At 34.7% G+C, this 16950-nt stretch overlaps 1 long non-coding RNA gene across 1 annotated transcript; it reads right to left on the reverse strand.

Annotated features, from left to right (window-relative positions):
• Positions 1-1895: 1895 nt before the first annotated feature.
• Positions 1896-16461, reverse strand: LOC140145420 (uncharacterized). The gene is made up of 3 exons (XR_011858054.1): positions 16157-16461; positions 2396-2682; positions 1896-1956 (listed from the first exon to the last, which is right to left on the reverse strand). It is a non-coding gene; the product is annotated as an uncharacterized lncRNA (long non-coding RNA).
• Positions 16462-16950: the final 489 nt, after the last annotated feature.

Consider the following 16950-nt stretch of genomic DNA (forward strand, 5'->3'; position numbering starts at 1 on the left):
CATCCCTTAACTGAGTATTACAAATAAAGTTATTGTTCAGCATCAGTTCTTTCTTGTTATTATACAATAACATGCATTAAAATTATGGTGTAGAAGACACCACGCCATATTATTACAAGAACATCAATATTGTATAATTTTGGATTTTTTGCCATTTTCTGGAAGAAGCACATTTTTATTTTTTACAAATTAATTGTTTTTTTTAAACATTTTAATCATTTAATAAAAATGAAATATTATTAATTCTTCTCTTTTAAAATATTTTTTTAATCTGATTTTTGGGGCAGAATATTACACATGTCCCAACTTTACCCAATTGGATTCAGCCAACTGAGCCAAGTTCATTGTTTTTAGGACAACAAAAGAGCAAGTTTGAATTAAATCTGATTTAACATAGTAATAATACATACACAATGAATCATTTTGATTGTCTCTTTTACAATCATGGCAAAATGTGTACAGAAAACAACAACCAAACTGCAAACGAAAGACAAATTGATATTTTGATAGTTAGTCACTCTTGACACGACTGTCATCTTGCGCTCATAAGTTAAGTTACTTTTAAGATACGGAATTGAAACTTAGCAAATAGTTACAAGAAGGATGAATAAATAATATCTGAAAAAATCACATTGTTTTGTTGTACCAACCATTACAAAATGCGGTTCATTTTCTACATGTAACCCTTTTTATGGGACACCTTGTATAATCACATCACAGAACAAGGCAGCCATTCGATGATGGTAAAGCATCTAAAGCCCATACCTCAGGTATATTTTAACACACCTGTCTAACACAAGTAACCCAATTTCAGAAACTGGATGCTGATTGTGCAATCTTCTGAATATTGATTAGCAACATTTTCCCAATAGAGGCCCTGCATGAAATTATCCATTGGCTCCAAACAAAGGATTTGTAACGGTGTCCTTTGCCGTAGTTATGGCGGAGTGTAGTCCATTCAATCAAATGTTGTCATCAACCTATTTGATCGTAGTGCAGGGTTATGTGTGTGGGACGAACTGTCATGGTAGATTGCAATCATGCTTTTTTTGAATGCATTTGAGTAGTCCGCCATATTTACGGGATGATATGTCACATGCAAGGCCTCTATAATATGTCAGTGCTTAAATTGGACACAATAGATGAATAGACCAGGTGCTGTAGGCCATTTGGAATAAAAATCAAAAAGCTTGCGATATCAAAGATCAGGATTACTATGCCACATCATCAATTGCAAATCTGAAGCCCATATGGGGTGGGGGGGGGGACGTACAATAACATTTCAATGAGAACTGGGACTGGGATGGGTTTACTTAGTGCACTGGTCACATCAGTTTTCATAATGATGTGAAAGCTGCTGGGTCCTGAATGCAGAAATAGAAAAACTAATAAACTGCTTTTGAGATTCAACTACCACCCCCCTTCCTGGTAAGGGGGGGGCACTCTCAAAATGAGACCCAATAGAGCGTAGCGAGCAAAGGGCACTTTTAAGTTGTATTTCACCCATGTATAAATAAAAGTGAAACAGGTCTTTTTTCTACGTCCCGAAATGATACGCGAGAATCTTGCTAAGGGTATCAAAAACAGCAAAAAAAAAAAAAAAAGAGTACCTTGTTAATCATACTTATCAATATGTTACTCAAAAAAGGCAGCTAAACTTGGCATCCTCAAAACATGTACTTTTTAATTGTTTTTTCTTCGGGCCTCTTGACTGATTTTAGGTGCGTTCATCACATAACTCATAACACTAAAATACTTGCTTTTTATTGGTTGGAAAACAACTGCATTGTACTTGCTTTGGATCAATTTTAAACTAATTTTTGAAAGTCCTTGTATGTGGGTGATACACGACTTAAAATAAAAGTGCCGCCCTCCCAGATTGAAATTCAGAATCACTTACATGATGATTCAACTTTCCCATCTGTTTTATTGATGAATCTTGCTTGCATCTTCATCCTGTACAAAAAAAAGGGGAAAAAAGAGAGAATGAAAAATACAAGAGTAAATCTGAAGACAAAATCATCATAGTTCTATTTACTAAAATGTTTTAAAAGGTTTTACACAGACATTGAATTGAATTTTAGTTGTACAGGTACACTGAAAAGTGGGAAGTCTGTTGTCACTCAAAATATTCTCTAGCGAGCACCACTGGCACCTATAATACATCAGTAGTTTGCAACAAAAAGAATTTTTTTTTCACAAAATGTCATGCACATACATGTACCTTTTTTTAATTTTGAGCCAATTAAAACAATGAAAAGTGCTATTTAGTTACATGTACAGCCCCACACCAATATAAGTCACATCATCAATTGTAATTCCTGTTTGTTATATTGATGTGTTATGAACACCCCGTATGTAATGTACAAGTTTAAGTGAACATTTGGCTACTTACATGTCTTTAATCAATACGTAGCGACGTTTTGATAAGCCGTGTTTGGGAAGATGGCGATTTATTCGTTTATACATGCTGTTCTTCTTTCAACAACCTGGGTATAAGCATGTTTCAGGACTCCTGTACTTTGAGTCCTTATATGCTGCCTTCATATCTTTTTTGGTGCACACAGGAAGTCCTTCGTGAACACTCATCTTAAGCTTGTGTGCCTCTATTGCATGTGCTGACCAATTGACCATTTTCTTCCCATAGAACCGACAGCCCTTCACCCGGCACGCCTTCATTTCCTGTGATAAATAAATTGAGTCAGTAGCTGTTATAATATAAGCAACTATTCATAATTCGCTATACTATATAAATAATTATGAGCCTGGCGGGGCAGGGTAAAATTGGGGCGATGGACAAGATGTTTTTTTTGCCAACCAAGATGAGGACACAATTTTTGGCAAGTCCAGAGGGAGACAAATCAATTTTTGGCACAAATTCATACGTTTTAAATAAAACACTATATATAAAAAGGCTTGGGAAAACAGTAGAGAAATGATTTTAGACTTAAACGTAAATTTTCCTGCTCGTTGCACTCAGAATATAGACAAGGTTTGCAATTTGGGATCCCAAAAAGTAAGATCTTTGGGCAGCTTGAGAAGGAGGGAGATTTGGCATGCCAAGAGGGTGGGGCAAGCATCTCTTGGCACATTGAAATTTTACACTGGGGAGAGTCGAAATTATTGCACAGCCCCCAAGCATTGCATGCTTTAAGCCTAAAGTAACTCAGTTCCCTCTAAAGGGAGAGTTTTTATTTTATCTCAGCATGTCCCAATAAAAATACATATTAAAAAATAAGGATAACAGTTCCAGATAGCTCGTCCGAAGATATGGGTAGTGATCCACCTGCATATATTCATGTGAGAATTTTCAGTCTATTTTACCAGCTTATTGGTCGAGCTATGCATGAGTTTTAAAATATTGAACGAGACGTATTTTATCATTATTATATGTTTTGGATCCAATATTTTCACACACTTGGATTCATCAAAACATAATAATGGTTGAAATAGGATTTTAATTGTTCATATGAGACCACATTTTAAGCAACAGTCTTGCATAATGATATTATACAAGTTGACCTCAAATGACCTTTGACATATGTATAATTTTGTATATGACCTCAAAAACCACTTATACATGAAGGATTCCATAGTGTAGCTATGACCTAAGCAGTGGTGTATCGTGGCGGTCCTTCGGGGGAGCTACATAAAATGTAAAATTTGCCACCCCCGCAGCAACAGCCCGAAAAGGTTGACCCAGCCAGGTTGTCGCTCAACTGAAGAATCTAAAAAGTGGGGTGGGGTGGGGGTGGGGGTAGGGGTAAATTTGATTTTTCTCAACAAATTTTTTTTTTTTTAAATAATTAGAGGTGTTACTGTACACCCCTCTAATTTCCAAAACTCCCTCGAACAATAATGGGCCTGCAGGCGACAAAAAAGGTATAGTTCCATTATTTTTCCATAATTTTCCCCTTTTTTATCACTAATAATTCTTCTTGCTGCCCTTTTATGTTTAATACTTCTTCTTGCTGCCCCTCCATCTTCTGCCACCCCTTCTTTTTTTCTGCCCCTGCTTTTATTGGGGGGGGGGGGGCTCAAGCCCCCAAAGCTCCCCCTAAAATATATGCATGCTAAGTTTGGTTGCAATAGGATTTGAACTGTTCATATAGGAGACCAAATTTTAACCAAAATGAATCCTGACCTACCCACCCAATTTTTTTTTCATATTATGCCAATCAAACAATTTTTTAAGCCTTGGGACTACCTAAAAATTAGAAATTTGCTTACAGCAATGGGTGGCCCGTTAATATTCTGCCTTTTGTGATATTCATTGGATTTGGCTCACTGGTTTTGAAAACAAAGCCCTTGATGATGTAACAATACAGCAATTTGTGAAAACAAAGCCCATGATGATGTAACAATACAGCAATTTGTAAAAACAAAGCCCATGATGATGTAACAATACAGCAATTTGTGAAAACAAAGCCCATGATGATGTAACAATACAGCAATTTGTGAAAACAAAGCCCATGATGTAATGCTACGCTCCATTTTGTTTTAGAACAAGGATATTCAAATGCCTAATTTCATTCTGTGAAAATTTGAGAAGAGAATCAAATCAGTTAAGGGGGTACTACACCCCTCGAAAAATTTGTGTCTATTTTTGCATTTTTCTCAAAAACTAATAACACAGTGGTAATAAAAGTTATGTATATTATAGGGGCAAGGAATCCAATTACTACACTGGAATTTCAGTGAGGCAAGACAAGCGGTTTGTTATTTATGATCAGAAATAAGGTACCACTAGGATGTACCTCGTTTCCTATCATATATACTGACCCGCTTGTCTTTAGTCACTGAAATTTCAGTGTAGTAATTGGATATCTTGCCCCAATAATATACATAACTTTTGTTACCAGTGTATAATTATTTTTTGAGATAAATGCAAAAATAGTCACAAATTTACCATATGGGTGTAGTACCCCCTTAAATGATAGACAATCATCATTTATTTACCATCATCTATTGTCAAAAGTAACTTAGATTGGTATTGATGCAATGAATGTCATGCAAGAGCCTCTTTACAAATTCAGTGAGGTGAATCATTCCTGAACAGTTCACTATTAGTATATGTTTTTCTTTGGGAATGATGGTGTTGCAAAGAAACATAGAATGTGTTAGAATTTGATATGATTTTATGATTATCTTAGATAAGGCTCTTCAGAATTGATTCTTAGTTTAATGTTAACCACCTGCGTCCAAAATTGAAAATTGCTAAATATTTAATTACTTTATAACATTTTACTCAAGTTAGACTATCTTTTGAATAAAGTGCTCAATCCCAAAAGGGAGAGCGTATAAAAATTCAAAGAACAGACCTTCCAGAATATGTAGTCGTTACTCTGAGTTTCATGCCTAAAAGTTACTCTGAGTTTCATCGTGTCGTCTGACGATTGCCTTTTTAGGCATGAAACTAAGAGTAACGACTACCTATTCTGGAAGGTCTGTTCTTTGAACAATTATTTTATATATATTTTGTATTTTCTCCTTTGAAATAGCTTTTAATGACTTTAACTTGCTACTTTCTAACATGAATCATATCAACAATAAATGATGAATAAACAAACAGCATAACCGCACCTTACACTATGTGTAAAAGTAATAACATAATTAAATACTGACTCCAGTCAAAACGGGTTGATAATTGGTTGAAACTAATACTAAATAAAGAAAATAATAGATAATTAATAATTAATAATTAAAAGTCACCTCGTCATATTTTAAAAATCTTGAACAGTAAACTGGGAATCAATTGTGAAGGGCCTAACAGAGTAATGAGCTTTCAAATTCTGTAAAAAAAAAGAAAAAGAAAAGAAAATACATAATTTTCAATAACCAAAAATAGATGCACGAGTATAGTGATGAAATGCAAATGATGACCACTTCAAGATGCATGGCCATTATGAACACTAACATTTTTTATATTCTAGTCCAATATGAAGGTGAATTTCGACATTGATTAGGCCCTTCACATTAAATTCTTAGTTTACTGTTACCGCCCGCGTCCAAAATTGAAAATTTCAAAATATTTAACTATTTTATTTTTATTTTGGATTTTCTCCTTTAAAATAACTTTTACTAGCTATATACTTTCTAACATGAATCATATCAACAATAATGATGAATAAACAAACAGCATAACTGCACCTGATACTATTTGTAAAAGTAAGCATATTAATAAAATAATTAAATGCAGACTCCCGTCAAAAATGTTTGATAATTGGTTGTGATAGCTAATTCTAAATAAAGAAAATAATAAATAATTAATAATTAAAAGTCAACTCGTCCTATTTTTAAAATCTTGAACAGTAAACTCGGAAATCAATTGTGAAGGGCCTTATAGGCCAGTGCACATGTGCATGGGTGAGCACCATTATGGTGGAAGGCACTCAATAAAATGGGGATGTGAAGCCCCATTTTTCATCTCCCTCTTATAATCCCCCAATAGAGTTGAAAATTGTCAAAAAATGGCTTGTGCCCAGAAATCAGACCAATTGCGCCACTGTCACCCAATGACCACATTTTTGTTTTACTGAACTTCCTCTTGCCATAGGGTCTATGCTCTTACTCCCATATTTTGCTTCCCATTCTAAAAAAAAAGCAATCACATTTTAATGATAACAGTCTCACAGGAAGTGACCGTTTTTGTGACTGAATGAGACCCCTTCTTTCGTGTCAAAGCACTGACGTATAGTTTCGAACTGGTGTTGATGCATTGATGCACATATCCACCTCACTTCCAAAGTCAAGTTCAGTTTACAATTTGAAACATAGAAGCGCATATTCAAATTATTTAGCAATATAGAAATAAACCATGACCAGCATTGTCTAACATGTCTTTAAAAAAGATGGATGGACCAGTTTTGGGTAGATCCAAATTGGGTAAAAAGCTATTTTTTATTGTTAATGATGTGATATTTTGGGGATTTGGGCACTCCCATACAAAATCACCCCATCATTACATTAGGCCCCTAAGGCCCTTCACAATTAATTCTTAGTTTCCTGTTTCAAGTTTGAAAATAAAGGACGAGGCGACTTTTAATTATTAATTATTAATTATCTATTACTTTCTTTATTTTGAAAATGTGGTCGTGACTATTATCAACAGTCCATTTGGTCATTTTGACTAAGACTACGGATTTAATTATTTTACCTTTATAATTGATTTTTTACATTAACATTAGTAGGGGACCCTATAATGTTCTTGTTTTATATTCATAATCAAAGTTGAGATGATCAAAAACAGATATTAGCAAATAAAAGTAATTAAAAAGTCAATTAAAAGATGAAAATACCTAAATAAAAATAAAATAATTAAATATTTTTCCATTCTTGATTTTGGACGCGCGAGGGAAACAGGAAACTAAGGATCAATTGTAATTGGCCTAACAGTCAATTTTGAGTTTCCCGTCACATAATTTCTGAAAACAAGTGAGGTAACTTTTTCATTATTCATTATTTGTCTGCCTTTCATTATATGACCAACACGCATGTAAAATGTGTTGTTATTTGCCGCTCACTCATTTGAAGATGGATGTTTAGCCCAAATGAGATTCAAAAGTATATTTAATACAAAGAGTCTGCAAGGTTGAATGGTTGACAGCAAAATGTATGTTTTGATTTAGATTTTTCCTCAAAAAATAAAGGGATATTCATAATTTGTTTTGCAAATATAACCAGTTTTTATTGGTATTTTTTGGAAAATCACAATAATGAATTCAAGTGAGGGTCAGAAAATGAAGTGAGGGCGGGTGACGGGAAACTAAAATCGACTTTCCTTGGCCTTAATTGCCAACACCGAATGACCCCTTTTATCTGAAAATTTCTACACTGATACAGGGGCGTAGCCAGCTTTTTTGGTCGGGGGGGGGCAAAATAAAATTTTTGGGGCACAGACGAAAAAAATTACAGTTGCATCATACAATACATAGAGACAATAGGCTTTATTGGGACGATGTGTGCGCGTAGAGCTCAAGAAAATGGTATTTTACACTATTTTCTCCCATTATCAGGATGGAAAGGACTTAATCATTGCAATATGCGTGTGTAGCACGGAAAAATTGTGTATTTTCGGGCTGAATTTCGGTAGAAAAGGGTTTTTTGCCCCTTTTCTTTTCCTTTGCCCTCCTAATTTTCCCTTTTATTTTTTGTCAGAGGGGCACTTTTTTCTTTCATTTTATGTCTGCCCCCCCTTTGGCTACGCTACTGCACTGATAGACCCATAGTTTCGTATGCCCAGGTGTGTCTCCACCCAGAGCGACCATTCAAACAAACAAACAAACAAACCCCTACAGCTCTCTCCACACCTTCTCTGCTATTATTTATCTTTTCTTGTGAAACTGCATGCTGTTTCAACTTTTAAGAAGTCCCCTAACAATACTACATGTACACAATGTACATGCATGGCCACCATGGTATACAAAAGGTGTGTCATAAGGAAATGGGTGATCCTGGTGTAACTATGGCAACTGCTCCTTCACTATCTATGTTTTGATCTACTGAGTACTGTCAAGTGGGAAATTTTTCACAATGGTATTATTTTTGCACTTCATTTAATTATGAATTGTGAATTTAAAAGCTCATAAAACTATTTTCACACATATGTTCAAATGTATAACTATTTGTAATCACCAATACCAATAAAAAAAATTGTTAAAACTGCTCTGTCCTGTTCAAATTGTGAGGAAACAAAATGAATACACCTGAAAATAACACACTTCAGAGTATTAGCACTTCCATGGCCTGACCTCCAAAAGGAGACATTGCATTGATGCAACAATCATGTTAACTTGTAAAATCCATACATGCATGTTGTGCAACACATCAATGATTTTTGGTTTTTTTTAATTTTTTTTTTTACTTTTTTTTGCGTAGAGTAACAGGAATGAGGCTATTATTCCATTTCCATACCTGCATCAAGTTAAAGAGTTTACTGCTGGAGTGTTGCATATAGATTTATGAACTATGGGGAGTGATGTTTAGGCCTATAGGGTAGTTGTAAATTTAGTAAGGTATCGAAACGTATAGTTGTAAATTTAGTAACGTATCGAAACGTATGGAAATGGATGGAAAAGGATGAAATGGATGGGAACAGGATAGGAACGGATCGAAAAGGATGAAAATGGGTCGGAATGAATCAAAATATGACTCAAATATCTCGAAATGAGTACAATAAGAGCTAAAATTCGTCAAAATGTGTTTCACCCGTCGTCAAATGCTCAAATCACAGGACAAGCCGCCACAGCAGCATGAAACCACAGATACTATTATATAGTATTATATTCCAATATCTGTGATGAAACATTGCCAGATCTCAATAGGTCAAGGCCATAATGTAATATTACTACATAATACAAATTTTCAACATAATTTGTGTAATTAAATGTTCATGCATCATACATACACCAGTTGTAAACTTTTCAAGATAATTATTGAAATATAAATCTTTGAAAATCCTTTTTTGAGGTAGTTCATCAGCTATTATAAAGTACTATACATAGAAAGTAACAATCCTGGAGAAGAACTGCATCATAAAAAAGTTTGGTGAAAATTGTCTTTATAAAAATTGTGTATTTTTCCACAATTCATTCACCAAATTGATCTATAGACATGATATCTAAATAATATTAAATCAAATTTTAGAATTTTATGCTCAGATTAAATTTAAACACATTTTATTACATTTGATAGGGGAATTGGAAACTCATCATACCAGCGATATCCTCCTACATGCAGGAATAGGCCTATAAAAATGTATATAAATCCATTTAAAATCTATGATAAATCAAAAGTTAAAGCCATTATGTACGATCTTTTAAATTGAGTTTGGTCAATTTTTTTTTTCAAACCTGATTTTTTGGAATATTAATTTTGGTAATGCTTGTCAAGTCATATGTCCCAACTTACACCTATAAATTGGGATCATGAAGTTTTTATTTAATGCTAATAAATAATGTCATTGAGAAAAATAAAGTACTATTTATTTCATTAATTAAGTATTAATCTAAAATTAAAGAAGAATTGTGCTTTCTTTCTTTCCTTCTTGCGTTAATTGATTGATTAAAAGAAAATCGAGGCTTAATTGTTCTTTCTTCCTTCCATTACCATACTAGTATTTGAATTTTATTTGCATGAAAAGAAAATGCAAGAAAGAAAGAAATGCAAAAATAGGGAAGACAGGAAAACAAATGAAGGCACAGGATAAGAAAATACATTTTGATGAATTTTAGCTCTTATTGTACTCATTTAGAGATGTTCGAGTCATATTTTGATTCATTCCGACCCATTTTCATCCTTTTCGATCTGTTCCTATCCTTTTCCCGTCCATTTCCACCCATTTCCATCCTTTTCCATCCATTTCCATACGTTTCGATACGTTACTAAATTTACAAATACCCATACTTCATAGCTAGCAGTACATGTAGTCTGTGTTTCCTTTACTGAGATACCATGCATTATCCTACACAATATTAATTATTTATGCAGTCAAGTTAACTCAATCAATAAGCCGTTTGACTATGGTGCGAGAGGTTGCGGTTCAAACCCTGGTGGTGCCTAGTACGTTCTCGTGGAAATATTGAGTTTATAGCTTGAAATTCCCCTGGACAAGGAACTTACTGCTAATTGTCTTGTTGTTTATACTTTGTTTATACCTATGTATACTGGGAAAAAAACTTGGGGAGCTGATCCTGGTTGTGAAGGTTATTTGTGGAATGTCTCTAGGGTGTGCACTCTTGTTGTAGCAGCAAAGTCCCTGAATTGTTGTTTTATGGTTTATGGAATGGTGTGGGGCTGTAGTGCCCTACCATATGGCGCTCAATCCCTCAATAGTTCTGTAAGAGCTATTTTCTTACATAAAACAAATGATGGCACAAATATAATGATGATACTAATGATAATCAAGTTGTTGGTTAATATCTATATAGGCCTACAGCTGTACAATTTATTTCACATCCATCTTTATATATCTTAATGCTTAGAGAGTGTCAGGTAGAATGAACCAAGGGTGGGGTTTGGAATGTAGGAGAAGAAACTAAGAGAGAGAATACAATAGATAGTTAGGTAATAGTGTTAACAAATATAAAAGAGAGAGAGAGAGAGAGAGAGAGGAGAGAGATGAAGAAAGAACTAGATAAGGCTTAAGATAATATTATTTTCTACTGAAGGACATTAGTGAAAGGGCAGGGATTTAAGGGATTTACAATTTACATTAATACATGTATATCTGATCTTACATTTATACTTCCCTCTTTGAAAAGAGGTGTCCACACCATATCAAAAATAAACTTTACAGTTTGTAAACAACAGTGGTAAACTACAAGTATCAAAGTATCATATACCTAATGTTACATAACATGTGTATGAACTATATCAAAACAATAGAACAAAAATATATATAACTCAACTAAGGCATTTCATTGAAAATACTTGTTCACACAGTCCCTTCCTGCTGAGCTTAACACTGCGTATTCCATATTAAAACAGCATTGCTAGAGTTATCACATAATGATCGATTAATTAATTAGTGTTAGCTCGCTTCCACAAAGATTTCTCAGTGGTAAATTATTCTTAGCATTTATACACAATACTTGTTCAGACGGGCGCTAACACTAAGCTACCTCAGATGTATCTTATTAGAGCACAGATCCTGAGAGGTACCTCTATGAATCTGCGATTGCTTCCCCATAGATGATTACTAGTACATTCAATCTGTGTTTAATAAAATAATATCTTAAAGCTACCTTAGAGGTAGCTTAGTGTAATTAGCCCAACAAGAACTTAGTAGCCCTATATACTGTGGTCTGCACCCGGGGTCTGAACAAGCTTTAGTTGTGTCATATTTGCAAATAAAAAATTGAAGTTGAAAGTAGCAAATTGTGAAATTAAAAATATTGAAAGGAGGGAAAAAGTGTTGCCCAAAATTGGAGTTGTATTTTACCAATATTAACTCGCATGGGATTTGTCGTAACTCCCAGCGAGACCTGCTGTAAATCATAACTCCAATGTTGGGTTTCATTGTTTGGAGGGGGATGCAGAATTGATGCTGAATTGGTCAGACCCCCCACACCACTTATAAACACTGATTAATATTTAAAAGCCATATAATATTTGCTGAGTAAGATGCCCTAATTTTTTTTTCAAAATTCTTTTTTTTTTAATAATTATAATGTTAACCTATTCACTGTAAAAATCAAGACTCTAGGTGCTGTAGTTTAGTCACAATCCAAGATTGTGAATAAAACGCAGGAACCATCATTTTCAGGGTTCGCTTGTTTTTGCTGCAGGTGAAAAAAAATACTCGGTTCAAACCGCTTGGCAAAAACAGTTTTTGCCAGCAAAAATGGCAAAAACTAAAAAAGTGCTTAAAGGAGGATTTCGTGATCCTAGCATCCTCTTTTTATGACATTTTTCAGTAGATATCCACGAATAAAGCTTATTTCCAAAATTTCAGTTGATTCCGATTTTGCGTTTGCGAGTTATGCATGATTATGTGTATTACACTGCTCCATTGACAATCTTACTATAATTCACCAGAATCTGTACATCTGTCCGTTTGTCTGTCTGTCCGCCTCTTTTCTCGGAGACTGGGAGTCGCACGTTCCTCAAACTTGGTGTCGCACGTTCCTCAAACTTGGTGGGTGGGTGTATCTTGACCCCAGGCAGAACGAGTTTGTATTGGTTAGTGGGTCAAGGTCACCCAAGGTCATCCAGGGGTCAAATTAGTAAAAACTGTTTTTCTCGGAGACTGGGGGCGCACGTTCCTCAAACTTGACGGGTGGGTGCGTCTTGACCCGGGACAGAACAAGTTTGTATTGGTTAGTGGGTCAAGGTCACCAGAGGTCATCTAGGGGTCAAATTAGTAAAAACTGTCATATGGGCATGAAACTTGGTGGGTAGGTGCATCTTGACCTAGGACAGAACAAGTTTGTATTGATTAGTGGGTCAAGGTCACCCAGGGGTCATCTGAGATCAAATTAGTAAAAATGTTTTCCGCCCATTTTCTCGGAGACTAGGGGTCGCACGTTCCTCAAACTTGGTGGGTGGGTGCATCTGGACCTCAGACAGAACAAGTTTGTTTCGGTTAGTGGGCCAAGATCACCCGAGGTCATCCAGGGGTCATCCGAGGTCAAATTAGTAAAAACTATCGTATGGGCATGCAACTTGGTGGGTACAGTCAACTTTTATAGTCAAATTTTTGGAAGGTCATTTTGGGGTCATCCGGGGTCACCCAGGGGTCATCCAAGGTAATTTCGAGGTCACAAGGGGTCATCTGAGGTCAAATTAGTAAAAACTGTCCTATGGGCATAAAACTTGGTGAGTACAGTCACCATCAGCCAGGTAATCGCCACAGCCGAGAACCGCCAAATACGGGTAACCGCCTAGTGTGTTAAATTTCGTTCTGGTGCACCAGAACGAAATTCAAATTTGGCGATATTTTTGCTAAACGAATTAATCTGCAAGAAATATTTGGTACATAAACATTATGTAGCCAGAGGTATCCAGTGGTGTAAAAATCTCAACTTTTTTTTTGGAAAAGTGGGGGATGAGGCTGTGGATCACGAAATGCCCCTTTAATAGTTCAGTTTTTTTCAACTCAAAACAAATTATTAAGTTACAAAAAGTATTTCCCGAGTGTATTAGGCCAGATTTTGTAATCATTTTATTAAATTATTATTACGATGGAAATATTAGTTGAACACATACATGTGCGATGTTATGACACAGTACGTACATGTATCTTGGGACACACATAAAGGATCGTGTTGTAGTACAACCGAATGGAGTGACAGGCATTGACAACATCAGCGCTGGTAGTAAATTCCAATTTTCTTTGCTTTACCTCGGTTGTTCAGGTTAAAATCAAAAGGGGACATATTTGAGGATAAAAACTAACATTTTATGGAAATAAACACTAATCCATTTTATTATTAGTTTCAATTTGACCAAAACTTTCATACTTTTCATAAGAAAGTCAATTATCTGAAAATTGAGATCGAAATAAGCAAATTCATTGAAACTCTCAAAATTTCTGACATCCCCTGTTAATCGTAATCAGCAGCTTTTCTTACTTGTAGGGGTAGAGGATGTGGTAAATAATGGAAATTTAAGGATTACATCATCATGTTTCTAGTGATTACAAAAATTGTACATTTCTTTTCATTATTTTTTAATAATTTAAATAAATTCAAATTTTTTCTCAATCTGTTGGAAAACTCTCTGCAATGATGATCTAAGCATTAATACCTGTTTTAAGATGGTCTTTCACCAACACTAGGCGTATAGGTAATAATAGCCATGTAAATGAAAGTTTTGACAATAATTTATCAATAATGAAATTTTCCAAAATAATGAATATAATGAAATCATGACTTCTTATATCTCCTGAAAACAATGTGATGGGAAACTAATCATTTCATTTCATTCGCCTTATCATATACAATAAAACTGATGAATATCCATGCATGGTTAGTGGAAAATCTGTGAAGTACATGAAGCTGAGGAGCTGGATGTGTATCAAAATGATTGCCAGATCAGGAAAAAATGCTAATTTCTCAGGAATGTAGACAAATTTGTCAAGGCCCAAGCACAATTTTCCTCCAGATTACCAAATTTCCAGGGAATTCGATTTCCTGAATTCCCCATTTTCTCAGGCATAGAATAAACCAGTTGAAAAAATATATTTAGCAACATCACTGATGTAATTTTTTTATTTGTCCTTGCTAGATATGTTGTGCTTACAATAAGACAATAATTACATTGAATTTTGACCCTTTTTGTCTCACACTTTAGTGCCATTTACTGAAATACCCATGTGAATGCATTTTAAAAATAATGCATTTTTCGTGGCATGCGATATATTTTAGGTGAGGATGTAAAAATGGTAAAAATGTGGACTTACCCCCCCCCCCCCCCATCAAAATATTAAACACAAATCCAAAAACAAATTGTTAAAAATAGAGAACTTAAAGGCCCGGTCAGTGATTTGCTCATCCGGACGATTGTAATACCGTAATCATCAAAAGTCAGTTTTTACTTCATTGTCATAGTGTGTGCTAACATAGCCTGCTTAGTAATTCAGCCAAAAGCTGTGCATTTAAAGGAGTATTTCGTGATCCTAGCATCCTCTATTTATGTCATTCTTCATTAGGCCGAATAAAAAATAAAACATGTTTCACGTCCCCTCCCGCTTCCTTTTTTGAAGTTTCTTCAATTTTATTTTTATTTTTTGAAATTCAGTTATAACTTTTCAAAAATATGTCTAGGAAGTAGAGATGCTTTTTATAGCCTTGCTAATATACAAGAAACACTTTTATAAGGTTTTGTGATAGTTAGAGGGGGCCTATCTCTCAGAACAACAAATAAAAAGAGGCCTCCTCCTTTTTCCAGACATTATTGTAAACGCTAAAACAGCTCTAATTATGGGTATTTACACTGATTTTGTGATAAAAAATAAAAAATAAAAAGCCCCCTCTTCCTCCTTTTTTTCAAAAACCCGGACGTGAAACATGTTTTTTATTTTACTTGGCCTTAGATATCCACAAAAAAAACCTACACCAGAACGAAATTCTAATTTCACGATATCTTTGCTAAACGAATTAATCTGCAACAAATATTTTGTACATAAACATGTAGCCAGAGGTTTCCAGTGATATAAAAATCTCAACTTTTTTGAGAAAAGTGGGGGATGAGGCTGTGGATCACGAAATGCCCTTTTAATTGTGAAATGGCAGAATCAAAATACATGTTGTTCGATTCAATGCATTGAATTGAAATGAAAGAATAAAACATTCGATTCAATGCATTGAATTGAATTTATGAAAAAAAAATAAACATTTCGATTCAATTCACTGAATTGAATTTAAAAAATTCAAAATCAAATTCAATTCAATTCCTATTCAAATGCGTTGAAATAACACTTTTAGCATTTACACGAATCGGCTGTAGGCCTAATGTATATGCTGACGGTAGGCCTATTATAAAACTACAGTATTTGAATGGGGCTTCAACTTCAATAATGTTGTTAAAATTGTCAGTCCCCCTTGATGTCTATATATCGCATGCTATGGCATTAATGGTACATGGTGCGCAGTCGGTATGCCATAATTATATTCAGTATCATAATAGTACTTAGTATTTTTCTAGTATGACCTACCTTATCCTTGGCCTTGTGCTTAACCGTCATGGAATCTGTGACTTCCGATGCTATGAACGTTGACATGCTGGAAATTCTATGTGTTATACAAGTATGACAAAATACCTGAAGTCGACAACCCAACCACTACATTAAAAAGTAGCGTACAACCGCAAGACCTCAACTGGCTGCAAAATAGGAGTCTAATAATAAGACCGGCAAAAACTATCCTTTGTATACATGCATGTACGACGTATGTAAACATGTAAACAAAACATGGAGAATGCATTGGCGTTGTATCTTTAGTCTGAGCTTTAGTCGACGTTTATAAGAGGATCACTTCCGTGTCCCGTCCACTGGGAATACTGTTACGTTACACTCTATCTTTGGTTTGGTTCTTACTCAATCCGCGTCAAGATATTGGTATAGGCAGCGAGTAGTTTAGTTTTGTTAAAGAGTTTTAGCGATGGCGCCCTTTAAACACTTAATAATGAACTGCATCAATCGAAACTTTTGCAAGTTTTAATTTTAAGTCGGAGCTTGAGAGCACTGGTTTCCAAATGTTTACAATTCGTGTTATATATAAAAATTCTATTACAAATTTATGTCTTCGTGCTCAAAAAAGTAATTACTTTTGACTAAAAAGTAAATGAAACGTAAGAAAGAACGACATACACGATATTAACTATCTTTAAAAAGTAGTTACCTTCCTGTTTGTTTTCAAACCCGACTTCTTTGAAAACTAACTTTCATGTGATGCGGATTTTTTTTTTAATTAAAAAATAATGACATTTGATCATTAAAAATAGTTGTAC

This window comes from Amphiura filiformis, unplaced genomic scaffold, assembly GCF_039555335.1.
Source record: "Amphiura filiformis unplaced genomic scaffold, Afil_fr2py scaffold_260, whole genome shotgun sequence".
NCBI classification, from domain to species: Eukaryota; Metazoa; Echinodermata; class Ophiuroidea; order Amphilepidida; family Amphiuridae; genus Amphiura; species Amphiura filiformis.